At 46.4% G+C, this 15,617-nt stretch overlaps 1 protein-coding gene across 3 annotated transcripts in view; it reads left to right on the top strand.

Moving 5' to 3' along the window:
- SCAF8 (SR-related CTD associated factor 8) overlaps nucleotides 1–15,617 on the top strand; it is a 180,440-nt gene that overhangs the window by 122,939 nt on the left and 41,884 nt on the right. The window contains exon 21 of one of the 3 annotated variants that reach the window (XM_028494807.2): nucleotides 11,886–12,990. The exons of the other annotated variants lie outside the window; for them this stretch is intronic. The gene's annotated coding sequence lies outside the window, so the exon portion shown is untranslated. Of the gene's footprint in view, nucleotides 1–11,885; nucleotides 12,991–15,617 lie in introns of those variants that run through there. 3 annotated transcript variants of the gene reach the window in all.

The following is a 15,617-nucleotide window of genomic DNA, read 5'->3' as shown; positions in this document are numbered from 1 at the left end:
AGGAGACAAAGGAGGGAACTTGTAAGGGGAGTGTATTCTCCCAGTCCTGGCAGATACCTTCAGTTCTAGACTGCGCGTCTTCTGTGGACATGAACAAGCTCAGAGCTCTTAGGCCGGCTCAGTGTCTCTGAGGCACCCCCGCCCCCCAACTCCACGCCCTGCTAGGGTGCTAGGTAAGGCACAGGATGCCCAATTAGACTGAATTTCAGGTACACGAGAAATTTTAGTATGAGTGTGTCCCGCGCGGTATTTGGGACGTACTCGTACTAAAAATTACTTCTTGTGTATTTTCATCTGCTAAGTTTGACAACCCTACCCCCTAGGCCCCTGATATATATTGATTTGCCATAAGTTAGGATGTTTACGTGTTCTTGACAGTTTTCCTAAAAGAAATCAGCTCTAAGTCAGCCTTGCCCCCAGTGTATACCACCACCGATGGAGCCGTGGTTCATTCAGAACCTTCCTTTGAGTGAAATACATACGAAGAGTGATACTTATGTATGCAACCTACCCCCACCAACCTCTGCTCTTTCTCTTCCGCTCAACAAAACATATTGAAGATGAGTGATAAGGGCTGTTATAGGGATATAACCTTGAATCCTTTCTGACTGATTATTGAAAACAGGTGATTTGCAGATTTGGACTTCATTATTGTAACTAAACCTAAGAAATGACTCGAGACACCTCTCTTAGCTGACTGCAGATTTACTTTGAGGTTGAGGATGGGCGGGCTAGACTTCGTGTTAAAAAAGGAGGGTTGTGGATTTTATTTTACTTCTTTGAAAGAGGAAAAAAAATACCTTGGACTCAAAGAGGACCTCTCTGAGGCGCTGGGGATGGCTCGGTAAAAGCTCACCTCACCGCTAGGACGGATGTCATTGATAGCGAGTTGACAGTTTCATTTTTACATGTAACAAGACAAAATGGGAATCCATCTAACTCCACTGGCAGGGCCGTTGAAATAGATAAATGAAAAGCTTTTTGACAACACAGAGGATCACATAAATGCGAAATGAGACTATCTTTTTCAGTTTCTAGTCACCACCAAATGTTTACTTGTCACTTAACTGTAAAAATTGCTTAGGCAGTTTAAGAAACATCATATCAGAGGCCTGAGGCGCAGTTGGAATAAACCAAAAATGATGAATATACCATAGTACCCACCGAGATAATTTTTAAAGTATTACTTTGAAATGTAATTGAGCATGGGTAGAAATTTTTTTAAAGACAAACCCTAATACACTACCCAAAACTACCAAATTATAACTTGAGTTTCATTTCTTTTTCTTAAATAAGAAATAAGTGAATAGACATATTCATTTGGGTCTTTTGGTTGCAGTCAGGTATCTATCTATGTTAGCACCTTTGAGATCCCTGAGGCACGGTTATTTTGAGTATAAGGCAAACAAAAGAGCGGCATGTGAATGCCCATCTTCCTGTTGCCTGGGACCTTCTGGTTTTCTGTTATTAAAACCACTAGTCATGGGCTGCCTTCTCCCCTGTGTCATGACTCTGTGCCCTGTTCCGATGTGTTGGGATAAGTCCAGCTACTACTACGTAAACCTTGGACCACTTCTCTAGATGACACTCTATTAAGCATCCTGGGAGACGTTCCGAAGAGTGAGCTATAGAAAGTTTAAAAAGAATATATTGTAGTTTGTCATAATTCCAGAGAGAAAGAAAGCCAGAGATTTTAACAAAATTCTAGGCGAATAGATCTTCCCAAGATGATTTGCTCACATGTGCCTTTGCTGGCGTCGCAAACTCAGCTGTGGGTCATCGATGCAGAGAAGCACTTTGTCGGGCTGGGTTCGGCTTACAGCCTGGCAGAAGTCTCCTGGCCCTTGACCTGCACCTGAAGCATCAATCACCACACAGCTGGAGGCCCCCGTTGGGTTGAAATGTCCTCTGTGGAGGCAGCATCACGGGGAAGAGGACGGACTTTGGTTTCAAGTGTGGGCTCCAGCTTGCGGTAGCAGCACAAGCTGAGGAGGTGCCAGCCTCAGCTGCTTGAAGGTGGGGAGAAAGACCAAGGTCCAGGCCCGCCTCACAGCTGGCACCTAGCACAGGTGACACAAACCCTCATTTCCCCTTCTCCCCGCTGCAATGAGCCCATTTGGGCTCCCTCGCCAGGGTTTACAAAGGTTCGCTGAGTTCAAGCAGTCATTGAAGGAAAAGGATAACTAGTTAAGGGCAAGGTTGTCCAAAGAGGCCGGAGTGTTTTCCCAGAAATTGCCAGGGAGGACACAGGCTTTTGGATGTGTTTAGTGGCAGGTGGCTTGAAAAGTAAGTAGCAGTTTCTTTTGAAGATGTAAAGAGACAACTGCATCGCAAACTCGTGAAATTGGCTGCCTCAGAACGGACATCATTTTCTTGTTGTGTAAATACTTTCCTGTAAATAGTTGATAGTCGGGGCTCTGCTCAGGTTGTCCTGGGACCTGTTAGAATTTTGTTTTTAGTTCTCCTGTCTCCCAGCCAAGCCACTTATGCCAAGAACACCTAGGCCTGTCCTAACTTCCGATCAGATTTACCCTGCTTTGTACCCGTCATTGTAAAAGGTGCTGGCTAAGGGCCGTTCTTCTTTGGGGGCCACAGGGAGTTCATTTACTTTAATAGTTTCCTTACCAGTTGTATACAAATGATAAAAGTACCTACAACTTGGAAGTTTTCTGTGGCCTGTTTTTCAGTGTATATGTGATCGGGGGAAAGGAGGGAGAGACTTAAAGAGAAAGAGATTATTTAGGATCAGCTTGTACTTCTGATGTTTGTATAACGACTAACTAAATGGAAGAGGTTATTTCATCTTGAATTATTATTTGTAAAGTGGATCGAGCTTTCCTTCAATACCCATCGTAATTGTAGGGAGAGATTCATTCCCAGGGAAACATTTCAATTTCCCAAAATGTGATGCTTGACTTCGACAAGGATCTGGCTCCTAAAAGGCCTAAAGAAATCTTGCAGGGCCTTAGAAGATGTCAATCAAGACGATGGCCTCTGAGTTGACAGGAAGACAGGTCCATCCTAGGGAGTCCTCAGGAGTTCTCGTGTGGGTCAGGGGCAGGTGGTATTTGGGGCGCCCCTAATTTGACCTGATTCATTGGTAGTGCCTAAAATCGTTTCAGAACAAAGCTTTCCAAACCAAAGTTGTAAACGTCAGGTCTGTGGCTTTTCGGACTCTGTCTGTGGGACAGGGGCCTGCAGGGTCCCCTCAGGGATGGGGAAAAGCCGGCTTCTACTCGGATTCCCGTGTCTCACACGATGGACTCGCACAGCTTGAAAAACAGGAGACGGGTTACGGGCTAATACCGGGGTTCCTTGGCATCTGTGGCTCTAACGTGTCTGCTTTTGGCTGTCCCAAGCCGACTCATAGCGTGTAATAATCTGTCGTTTTACTAAGGCACCGATGTGAACAGCCTTGACTGCAGGACGCGTGCGGGGCTGTGTGTCTCAGGTGGTGAGTGGACCCTGGGCTCTGCGGTCATCTGCGTCTCCACTCGCCTTTTCCTACTCATCACTGCATACCTGCTTTAGGGGGAAATTACAGACTATAATGGGATTTGTACTTTGGGGGCTTGCGGATATCTGAGAGGTGCCCTCACAAATGTCTAAGGTCTTCTGTGTAAAGGCCTAGGACGCTGGACAGCTGGATGAATGGGGGTGCCACGGGCCGGGGATTATGAGACGGGTCCTGGGAGGGTCCATGTCACACCCCCTCCTGAGCGCGTGTGGGGTGCAGATGCGGCGCATGTCAGCTCTCAAACGCTGCACATGAAGGGACTTTCTTATCCCACATCCTGGACTTCCGAGGAGTATGACTGTGGAAAGCCACCCATTAAAAAAACTCACCTCCCTTTCTATTCTGTGCCTTCAGATCTGCCCAAGCCAAGACAGACGTTCCCGAGACTGTGTTGTGTTTGTAGAGGAATGTCTATTAGTGGTTCATTTAACTTGGATCAAGTTTGGAAATCTCTGTGAGCTTGTTAAAAGAAGACACTGTGCCTTCCTGAAAACTGCTATTCTGTTAAAAAAAAAAAAAATGCAATTCAAGTGTCGTGTTTCTCCCTCATATCGGAGTTACTACTTGAGGTGCTGAGGGGACCTCAGGCACAAGCTGATGTCGATTAGGTACGGAATAGCTGGCAGGAGTCTTAGGGTGTCCTCTCTGCTCTGTGGTTTTAGGTGTAAATATGACCCCAGTTGTTGCATTTGCTGATCCTGCACCTTGCCTCCCGGGTGGATGTGGAGCCGCGCTTCCTGTCTTGGTCATTTTAAGAGCTCATGAGAGCGAGACTAAAATGCAGACAGATGGACAGAACTCAGATCATTTATCAAAACAGGCATGAAAGCATTTTCCAGCTATGCCCCCTCAACTGCACTTGAGGAGTATTAGTCTGTCTTTTTTTTTTCTTTCTTTACTTTCGTTCGCTTACCTTCCTGGTGATTCTTTGAAACAGCCAATTCCCGATTTTAAATGCTTATTCTGGGTAAGGAGATAAAGTGTATGCATCCAAAGTAAAGATCTGATGGAGGCACTGCTCAGCCCCCTCAGAGGGGCTGCGTGTTCAGAAGGCCAGGCGTGGGCCCGGGCGTGTTCTTCCTGGCTGCCTGTCCCCTCCAACCCCAGGGCCTTGTTCCTCCCAGGGCTTGCTGTCCCTCGGAGCTGGGAGTGGGTGTCCCTGTCCTGAGAATTCCCATGGTCATCTTTCCTGGGGGGGTCGTATGTTCTGGCATCCAAGAAAAGGGAGTGCCTCGTCATTTCCTTGACTAAGTCAAGTCGATTCTCCGCCGCTAATCCAGTTTGCAAATTGAAAGAAAAAAAAGAAAAGAAAAGCGTCTGCTCAACTGGGTGGCCATCTAGTCTGTCCAATTGTGAAGACAGCTGAGGACACCAGATTGAATTTGCTTTAAGCAAACTGGGTGTACGAAAATTGAAAACTTCAAAAGTGGATGATTGTTCATTTTTCAAAAGTTCCTTTACCCTACAAAAAAGATGAACAGGAGGATTTCTTTAAACACCAACTTCTTCCAATACTCTAAAAATAAGACGTAATTAAGGTCCTTTGTTTCTAGAGCATACTTTAGGCGTAAAGGTGGTGTGCCAGTAAAAAATACTGAAAGTCTTTACAAATTAACTTTTTTAATTACTAAAGATTTTTATCTGACGGGTTCAATTTTACTGAATACATACATGTTAATAGTTTGTGCTCCAGATGGGGGGAGGGGAAGAATACATCCTACTATGGATAGTTTGAACATAACAGTTTTAAAACTGAGGGCAGTGCGTCATGTGACCTGCCACTCATTAATCGTACAGTATCTGTTCTTGGAAACCCAAAGTCAAACCTTTTAACCTTTAAGCTAGAAGGAGAGCTGTCTCGAGCAAGCTCTCATGTAAAATTCATGAGCTCTCAGCCTCAGCCCCCAGCCTAAGGACCTCCAAGCGTCGAGGTGATTCCACCGGGCCTGCAGAATGAATGTCATAGGCTGTTTTATACAAGTTGTCTAGGAGGATTAAGGGTTTAGCTGGGTAGACTTTACACTTCCAGGATGGCTGTGTGGGGTTATTCCACTTCCATTCATGCAGACCTTCATTCGGCGTTGAATGTCCATTGAGAAGCCCCGTGCCAAGCGGCAAAGACGGGCCTTGGCCTTGCTCATCTGGAGCGCAGGTCCCCCCGGCCCTCAAGCTGGCAGCCTGCTTTAAGGTCCCAGAGCGGCACCTTTGACAACCCGTTCTTTCCCTCTTTCTCATATGCTGCTTGTCGTCTCTCCTACCCGCCTGCCCCAAAGTTCAGGGTGTCAGGGTGTCAACGTACAGACTTGTCAGGCCACATGAGAGTGGTTAACAGAAACTGTTTTTGTTTTTCTTGTACCCCAACAAGGGCATAAGCTTTGACTTATAAAAATATATATACAAGTACCGATTCCTTGTTGCTCGTGGCGATTCTCTCCTCCGAATAGGAGTGGGCCAAAGAGAGAGAGAGAGAGAGAGAGAGAGAGAGTGTTAGGAGGTGGAGGAAGAAGGGAGAGGCTGGTTTGGCTCTTGGGAGCAGTACCGATTCCTTGTTGCTCGTGGCGATTCTCTCCTCCGAATAGGAGTGGGCCAAAGAGAGAGAGAGAGAGAGAGAGAGAGAGAGAGAGTGTTAGGAGGTGGAGGAAGAAGGGAGAGGCTGGTTTGGCTCTTGGGAGCAGAGTGGAGAAAGGAAGGGTCCTGACTCTGGAGCTGCCAGAGTGGCGTGCAGTGTGTAGGGCATAGAATCACTGACGCCTCCATGGGCAAGGCGAGGGGTTGTGGGCCTCTTTCATTGGCTTTTTCAGTCCATCATGGAGGGACTTACAGTCCAGGAAAGGAGGGAGAAGATGAGGATGAGAACAAGGCTGTCCCGGGGGTGTGGCCCAGGGGGGCCTGGGGACGGGGCCTCAGCTAATGCAGAAGGCCCTGCAAGGAGGCAGCCGTCAAGTAGAGTGTTTTCGGTGGCTGACTGAGCATTGTCAGGTAGAGAAGGGAATATTCCATGAAGAGGGAATGGCAAACGTCAGCCTCGCTCCTAAAACCTAAGTATCAGCCAGCATCTCTGCTCTCCCCTTGCGTCGCCAGGGCTCCTGAGAACGTGGCTGGCAAAGGGGAGCCTCCAGACCTCCGGCCTCCTCTGTGATGGGCACTTGCCACGCAGCCCCTCACACACCCCCCACAGTTAGCCTTGGTGGCGGGTAGTCATCTCCATTTTTTTTTTTTTTTTTTTTTTTGCGGTACGCGGGCCTCTCACTGTCGTGGCCTCTCCGGTTGCGGAGCACAGGCTCCGGACGCGCAGGCTCAGCGGCCACGGCTCACGGGCCCAGCCGCTCCACGGCACGTGGGATCCTCCCGGACCGGGGCACGAACCCGCGTCCCCTGCATCGGCAGGCGGACTCTCAAACACTGCGCCACCAGGGAAGCCCAAGTCATCTCCATTTTACAGTCGAGGAAACTCACAGTAGCTAAGGAACTTGCCCAGGGATTGCATATCCAGTAAAGAGCAACTTCAGAGCTGCAAGGCCACCGATGGGTCTGATTCCAAAGGGCACACTTCTGGCCAGAATGCTGAACTGCCTTGCCATACATGAGCTCGCTGGAGGGTTCTGCCGGACCCTGAGACCCTGTGCCTCCCGCCCATCAGCGCACATGAGGTTTGATCTCAGCACCTCTGGTGACAGCTCAGTCCGTCATGGACCAGAAGTCTCTGTTATATTTGGATCGTTCAAAAGTCTATATTATATTTGGATCATTCATGCCAAGCGGCATTATCTTCCAGGATTTAGTATCTGAGAGATTTGAATTAAATGAATAAAGGACACTGTAGGGCGTACAGTGTATGGTAGGACAAGAAATCTGAGCATTAGCTAGATTCCCCGTCTGTGCACCCATGGGCAAGTGTGAAACCTCGGAGCTTCAGATTTCTAACGTTTAAGAGGAGAATTTTGTGCCCTGCAATTCCCAAGGTCTGTTTTAACACTAATGTATATGACCCTGCTTTCTATTATGTTGGAATTACGTAGCTTCTTCGGGGAATCCAAAAAAGGGTATGCACCGTATATGTGTAGGCGTGACGCAGGAAACAAAACGTGATCTCCATTTAATAGAGGAGCCCTGGGTATCCCCATCGTAGAAAGGAACTTCTGTAATAGGAAATAGTTCCCCTTCTTTTATTTTAATTACTCTTACACCTGATTCTTGGGAAGACCTGACTTCATACTGTTCTAATCTCATGGGACACGGCTCCACACATTTTGAGTAGGTTTTTGTAGAACAATAAAACATTTAGCAAATTATGTTAGAACATGTCTGCACACACTGCTACTTTTAGATCTGTGCCAGCCATCCTGCTCCCATATGGGCTGACCAAGTGGATCAGCTGGACGAGGCAGATGGGGGCCTGGCATCCATGAATAACTCTGGCACCTTCCCTTCAGCCTGGCAAGGCAGGCTGGCTGAGGCTTGGATCTGAAAGTCTTTTGAAAGGACCTGGTTTTTCTTGGCATTGTTCCATCTCCTCCCTATTTAGCCCACTGGTGGTTAATCCAATAGCATCAGCGCCAGGACAGATCATACCCAGGGTAGGTCTTCTTTCCCCTGGCTTCGCAATCACACGCCTCCTCCTTTTGTGGAGGACAGGAGACAGGATGGTGAATTCCAGTCCGTCAGCTTGGCCGATCACTGGCTACTCTGATGAGACTTTTACTGGGGCAAGAAATGAAGATTAATTATAAAGGGGTCAGAGCCTCTCTGTAGATTCTGTCTCTTTCTCAGCTGTGATTTAGAAGTGATTCTTTAGGCTGTAGGTAATTTTCAGTCCGCTGATAGGTTATTTGGAAATCAGACCACATTTACTTAAGGAGGAAGAATGGGAAGGAGACCACAGGAGCTAACCTAATACCTGTTTCTCCCTGCTCTTGGTTCACCTGTGGTCACTCCTGCCTGTCCTTATTCCCTCCTCCTTCTGCGGCCCTGCATTCATGGAAGCCTGGCCACTGGTTCTAGAGCCAGGTTTCCACGGGTAAGAAAGGGTGTGGCTGCTTTGGAAGCAGCTGGACCTCCCCTGCGGTGCTTCTCCCTGCCGGCCCCTCAGCAGCCACGGGACCCACGGGTCCCGGTGCGGGGTGACCATTCTTGTGTGTGTAGCTCAGGGATGTGCGAGGAAAGGCAGATAATTTGGGTGTGAGGCACACTTAACCTGAAAGCCAGTCTCAGCCACTTTCGAGCTGTGTCGTCTCTCCCAGGTTATTTAATCTCTTTGAACCTCATTTTCTCATATGCAACGGGAAGTTAGTGAACCTGTCTGCTCGGCAGGGCTGTTTGCGTAGGTTAAGTGAGACGTGTACGTCAGTGACCCGGAGCCAGTGGGACCCCCCAGTGAGTTACAGCTGGATGAGGGCCCCCCCCAAGTCAATTCGCCTTCATTGTACCCATTTTATAAAAGAATAACTGCATTTCAAAATGAAGGACAGTTGCAGCAAATACTTCATTTATGGCAACTTGAGCTGCAGAAAACTGGTTCTAGAACTTTTACGATTACCTTCCAGGTATTACTTCTACCTCCGGGCACTGCTACCTCTCAGTTTACTTAAAAGAATTCTTTTCGTACCACGTTCTCGTTGAAAACTGCCGTGTTTGGCCTCCTACTCTTCATTTACTATGAAATTATAGCCCCTATTATGGGGCAGTCGTGCAGCGCGCTGCTCACAGCTCACAAAGAGCGACCCCCGAAGAAGCGAGAACGCGCTTCACAAAACCTCTCTATTTAAGCAGTTTGGAATAAGCCGTCCTGCGGTGGCAGGTCTCGGGGGCAGCGGCCGTGTCTGTCTTTGTGACGAGGCTGCAGACGCAGAAGCTCGTGTTGCGTTCGCCGTGTAACGATGGGGCTGCGCAGCGCGCGGAGCCGCTTCTGCCCTGTGGTCCAGCGCGTACCGCAATGAGCCGGAGCTGGGGAACCGCGGCCGCCGCGGCTTTGGCCCTGGCTCTGCTCTTTGCTGGCTGCCTTGTAACACGGGGCAAGGCGTCTCCCCCAACCCGGCTTCTTTGTGGAGGAGGCTAGGTCTAGTTTGCAGGGTGTTCCTTATGAGACGCTCAATATATGAGGGGTAAGAGTAGCAACAAAACAATGCGGAAGAGACGCATTATAGTAAGTAGCGGATTCATCGATATCCAGTGTTACCAGGCAGAGGTGGCACATAGAGGAGAACGAGCTGGCCCTCCTTCTGACAGTGACTCGGTGACCCGCATACCCATGTAACGCCAGGTGGGTCCCCTAACCCTCAAACCTTAGCCGCCTCTCATGTCAGCGGGGTCCCCATTGTAAGTTCATGCCAGAGAGTTCATACGTGTGAAGGGGCTTTGAAAACTAAAGCGCTGTCCAAACGTGAGCTGTGCGACTGTCATCTCCAGCCCCCTGTACTGTTACTTGCACGAGAACTTGATGCTTCCGTCTTAATGTCCCCCTTCTCCAGTGACGGAGCGGTTTACTGTACGCGCTCCTGTAGCGATTCCATCAGGCACTTAGGATATACGCTCTCACAGCCCAGGAAGCCACGGTCGTAAAAATACTTGCCAGAATTCCATAGTAAATTTTACTTACTGTTCGTTTATTTCGAGTTCATTTGTCAAGACAGCAATCTTGATTTCTCTTCCTTGGCCACAAAGAAACCCAGAAATTTAGTCTGTGTTGATGTACGTGCACGTGTTACTAGATCGTCCTCGTGGATCCCCACCCCACGATTTGAGTAAACTTGTGTCTCTTCCCTTTTGTTCCCCTTTTGTTTTGTGGCCTCTTTGCCTTTTGTCCCACGAATGCTGCTTTACTCTGGACAGCGACCCTACTGTGTTACAGCAGATCTTATCCAGATTTAAGAAAATGGCTCTGTCCCTTTAGCATTGTAGCTTATTTTCATTGTCGTTTTCTTTCTTGAGTGGTTTTATGTCAGCCTTTGAAGGATAAACTCGTTAGCAAAGCACTTAGACTAATCCAAGTAATAGATGATATCTTGGTGCCAGTTTCGTTTTGTGTGAATCATTCACACGTTTCACAAAGTTGTGTCTCCCCTTATGCCAAAGCCACAGCAGAAAGATGAAAAAAATTATTAAGCTTTTTTTGGCCACACATGACAGCCATGATGCCTTAATATATTTATATACATATATAATATAATAATGACACAATATAGTAGTAGGATGTGATATAAATAATAAACGGTTGTTTCAGCATCATCTAAGTTTTACCAGCCTCCGAAGCATAAAGATCAAATCAAAATTGCTGAAGTTTTTCAATTGTTGAAGCTTATCATTCTGTTACTAATGGGAGCTAATGGCCCGAAATTTCCAAATATTGAACCAAATTCCTGGTTGTACCTATGAGAGCTGTGAAAGTCACAGTAAACGTTACAGTCCCAATTCATTATCATTTTAACAAGGCATGGTGAGGTCGTTTGCAGAGTGGTTAAACGCCTCCGTTTTAGGGTCACACTTCCTGTGTCTAGGTCCCATCTCTGCTTACCAGTTTGTGTGTCTTTGTAAAGTTATTTGAAGTAACTACTTAAACTAGTCCAACTAGTTGGATCTTCGGGCTAGGTACTGTGCTCTTACAGACTGCGCCCATGTTGTTATACTTATTAACGGATCTTTCAACTTTTACATAATTATTTCTTAATTTAAGGAAACCAGTAGCTACCCCAAATAAAGAGACAATTCTTAGATCTTAAGACACTAAAAGATGTGGAAATGTGTATTTTCAGAATTTTACACCCACAGAGCTTAATCACATCATCATTTAAGAAGATTTTTATTGACTACAGATGCGAATAGATACGGCGCGACTTCTCTGGTAGTTCAGCTGGTCCTCATCACCAATCTAAACTAGAATGGTAGGCACCCCAGGCGCAGGGATTTTGTAAGCCAAACCATTGCCACAGTCAGAAATGGTTCTACCTGGTTGTGTTCTCTAAGGAGCTACGAAGGCAGGACCACACGGACCCATTAAAAGTTAGCCGGTGGCTTTCTTTTTAGACCTCATCCACTGAAGTCCTCAGGGTATACGTGAAGGAACCAAGGCCCAGCAAGGTTAGGTGACGTTGTGAGTTACTGGCAGAATCTCGCCTGGAGCCTAGGCGTGCTGACCTCCAAGACAGGGCTCTCTCCTGACCCATTCCCCCACGAGGAGAGCGATGAACACTCCGGTTCTTCCTGTTCCACTGGAGGAAGACATGGCATTTTAGAGCACAGAAATTCATCAAACATTGAAACATTTGCTGTTGTATTCACACCGTCTCTTCTTTAGGAATTATCTTGGAAAAAAAACTAGGAAAAGTTATTCCATTGACCAGTGATGACCAGTTATTGTTCCTTTTGTCAACAGGCAAGATGATGAATGAAGTTCTGGCAGCTTCCTGTGTCCCAGGCCTTGTAGACATAAATGAGACGTGCTTCAAAGTTCCAATGTGCATCACATCGGATCTTGTTTAAGGAAGCGTTAAAAGGAACCCGCCGTTACCTATTGAAGGCTCTGTGCTCTCAGGCATTGTTTCTGATTGAATCCAGAGGTTGCAAGCATGCCTCCCTGTATTACCTGTTGGAGCAGGTTTAATTTTATAAATTTTAAACACAAACTCTATGAGTTTCTAGTCCATAATTGTTCTTTTTGAGGCTCCACTCAGACGAACAGTATTGCATCTGTAAGAGATACACACTTCCACAGGACCAGAATTTTTTTTTGGAATATAAATGGCAACAAACTCCAGCTGTAGCATCATCCTGTACCAGTGATGAAAAGGACAGATTGCAAGGAAACCGTTCGGGGGGAAATGTCATGTTGTGTTGGAACTACAGATCACTAGAACCGTAGCTCTAGCAAATCGAGGCCTTTTTCCTTGAACGTGACATGCATAAACTGTAGTCCTTGACTGGTGGCTTTAAGCCATCATTATTAGTCATCTTCTTGGACAATCTCAAACGTTGAAAGCCTTCACCTTTCATTTAAAAAAAAAGAAATGCAGCTTTGAGAAAATCCAGGTTCAATGTGTCTTCCAAGTATCTCACTTCAGCCTTCGTGTCCTGGTCATACAAACAGCGGGTACCTGGTGGCAGATGAGAAGCCTAGTGGGAGAGGAAGGAAGGGACAATGAGTGGGTATATCACATTGTATCGTCAACATACTTTATAAGTACGTTTCTTATTCGCTTCTTATTCAGGCAGAGATTATAAAAGTTTGTTGCAAGTATCCAGACCAGGATTGGTGTTTCAGAAATTATCAGTGTTCACAATACCTGCAGGGAAAAAAACCAAACTCATATATGAGCATTCTTTACACTTAAAAGAATATTTTTATCATTCTTTTATTTGTTTTGGCTCTGTCACAAATTAAAGTGCTTGGAATGCTGTAGTCTGTGGTCTCTTGACATTTAATCAATGAGAACCTAACACTTGCACAGTATGCTGCCACTTGGGACATTCATAATAAAAAATGAAACGAATTTTGGTTGATATTTATTTTGCTTTGTAGCTTAGCGCATCTTTTGTGGTTCACCTTTGCCTATCAGCCAAGCGATTTGTATGGCCATATATCTAGACATAGAGATATATACATAGTTAAGGCCTTTCACAGTCTCTCATTGAATCACCGTCGTCTTCTATATTTTAACAACTACTCTTTATTTGTTGAATGCATTTCGATTATGCATTCTACAACACGGATTAAAAATAATTCTTGAGGATTCTGCCTTGGCTTTCTTCATTTTCTGATCATACCATATTTTCTATTAGATTCGTTATAATATCCTTATAATATATTTTGATATTTTCTATTAAATAAGTAGAAAATTGGAGAAGGCTGTGGGCAACCTGGCTCCAGCTATGGGCCTTTCAATCACATCTTTCTTGTTTGATTCCACCGCGTGTGTTGTGTGTTGGAGTATATTTTTAGATATTCCACAATATTGTCCTAAGAAATTTAAAAACTCCAAAGAAACCCAACACGTGAGCCTGTGTAGGAAACGTAGACCTTGCTTGACACTTTTACTGCATTTGATATGGAAATAAGAAAAGAGCCCTTTCCCTCTATTCTTTTTTTTTTTTTTTTTTTTTGCGGTACGCGGGCCTCTCACTGCTGTGCTGTCCCTCGGAGCTGGGAGTGGGTGTCCCTGTCCTGAGAATTCCCATGGTCATCTTTCCTGGGGGGGTCGTATGTTCTGGCATCCAAGAAAAGGGAGTGCCTCGTCATTTCCTTGACTAAGTCAAGTCGATTCTCCGCCGCTAATCCAGTTTGCAAATTGAAAGAAAAAAAAGAAAAGAAAAGCGTCTGCTCAACTGGGTGGCCATCTAGTCTGTCCAATTGTGAAGACAGCTGAGGACACCAGATTGAATTTGCTTTAAGCAAACTGGGTGTACGAAAATTGAAAACTTCAAAAGTGGATGATTGTTCATTTTTCAAAAGTTCCTTTACCCTACAAAAAAGATGAACAGGAGGATTTCTTTAAACACCAACTTCTTCCAATACTCTAAAAATAAGACGTAATTAAGGTCCTTTGTTTCTAGAGCATACTTTAGGCGTAAAGGTGGTGTGCCAGTAAAAAATACTGAAAGTCTTTACAAATTAACTTTTTTAATTACTAAAGATTTTTATCTGACGGGTTCAATTTTACTGAATACATACATGTTAATAGTTTGTGCTCCAGATGGGGGGAGGGGAAGAATACATCCTACTATGGATAGTTTGAACATAACAGTTTTAAAACTGAGGGCAGTGCGTCATGTGACCTGCCACTCATTAATCGTACAGTATCTGTTCTTGGAAACCCAAAGTCAAACCTTTTAACCTTTAAGCTAGAAGGAGAGCTGTCTCGAGCAAGCTCTCATGTAAAATTCATGAGCTCTCAGCCTCAGCCCCCAGCCTAAGGACCTCCAAGCGTCGAGGTGATTCCACCGGGCCTGCAGAATGAATGTCATAGGCTGTTTTATACAAGTTGTCTAGGAGGATTAAGGGTTTAGCTGGGTAGACTTTACACTTCCAGGATGGCTGTGTGGGGTTATTCCACTTCCATTCATGCAGACCTTCATTCGGCGTTGAATGTCCATTGAGAAGCCCCGTGCCAAGCGGCAAAGACGGGCCTTGGCCTTGCTCATCTGGAGCGCAGGTCCCCCCGGCCCTCAAGCTGGCAGCCTGCTTTAAGGTCCCAGAGCGGCACCTTTGACAACCCGTTCTTTCCCTCTTTCTCATATGCTGCTTGTCGTCTCTCCTACCCGCCTGCCCCAAAGTTCAGGGTGTCAGGGTGTCAACGTACAGACTTGTCAGGCCACATGAGAGTGGTTAACAGAAACTGTTTTTGTTTTTCTTGTACCCCAACAAGGGCATAAGCTTTGACTTATAAAAATATATATACAAGTACCGATTCCTTGTTGCTCGTGGCGATTCTCTCCTCCGAATAGGAGTGGGCCAAAGAGAGAGAGAGAGAGAGAGAGAGAGAGAGTGTTAGGAGGTGGAGGAAGAAGGGAGAGACTGGTTTGGCTCTTGGGAGCAGAGTGGAGAAAGGAAGGGTCCTGACTCTGGAGCTGCCAGAGTGGCGTGCAGTGTGTAGGGCATAGAATCACTGACGCCTCCATGGGCAAGGCGAGGGGTTGTGGGCCTCTTTCATTGGCTTTTTCAGTCCATCATGGAGGGACTTACAGTCCAGGAAAGGAGGGAGAAGATGAGGATGAGAACAAGGCTGTCCCGGGGGTGTGGCCCAGGGGGGCCTGGGGACGGGGCCTCAGCTAATGCAGAAGGCCCTGCAAGGAGGCAGCCATCAAGTAGAGTGTTTTCGGTGGCTGACTGAGCATTGTCAGGTAGAGAAGGGAATATTCCATGAAGAGGGAATGGCAAACGTCAGCCTCGCTCCTAAAACCTAAGTATCAGCCAGCATCTCTGCTCTCCCCTTGCGTCGCCAGGGCTCCTGAGAACGTGGCTGGCAAAGGGGAGCCTCCAGACCTCCGGCCTCCTCTGTGATGGGCACTTGCCACGCAGCCCCTCACACACCCCCCACAGTTAGCCTTGGTGGCGGGTAGTCATCTCCATTTTTTTTTTTTTTTTTTTTTTTGCGGTACGCGGGCCTCTCAC

Source organism: Physeter macrocephalus, chromosome 10, assembly GCF_002837175.3.
Source record: "Physeter macrocephalus isolate SW-GA chromosome 10, ASM283717v5, whole genome shotgun sequence".
In the NCBI taxonomy this organism is placed as follows: Eukaryota; Metazoa; Chordata; class Mammalia; order Artiodactyla; family Physeteridae; genus Physeter; species Physeter macrocephalus.
The sequence above is the reverse complement of the archived record's forward strand: the minus strand, read 5'-3'. Positions and strand labels throughout refer to the sequence as shown.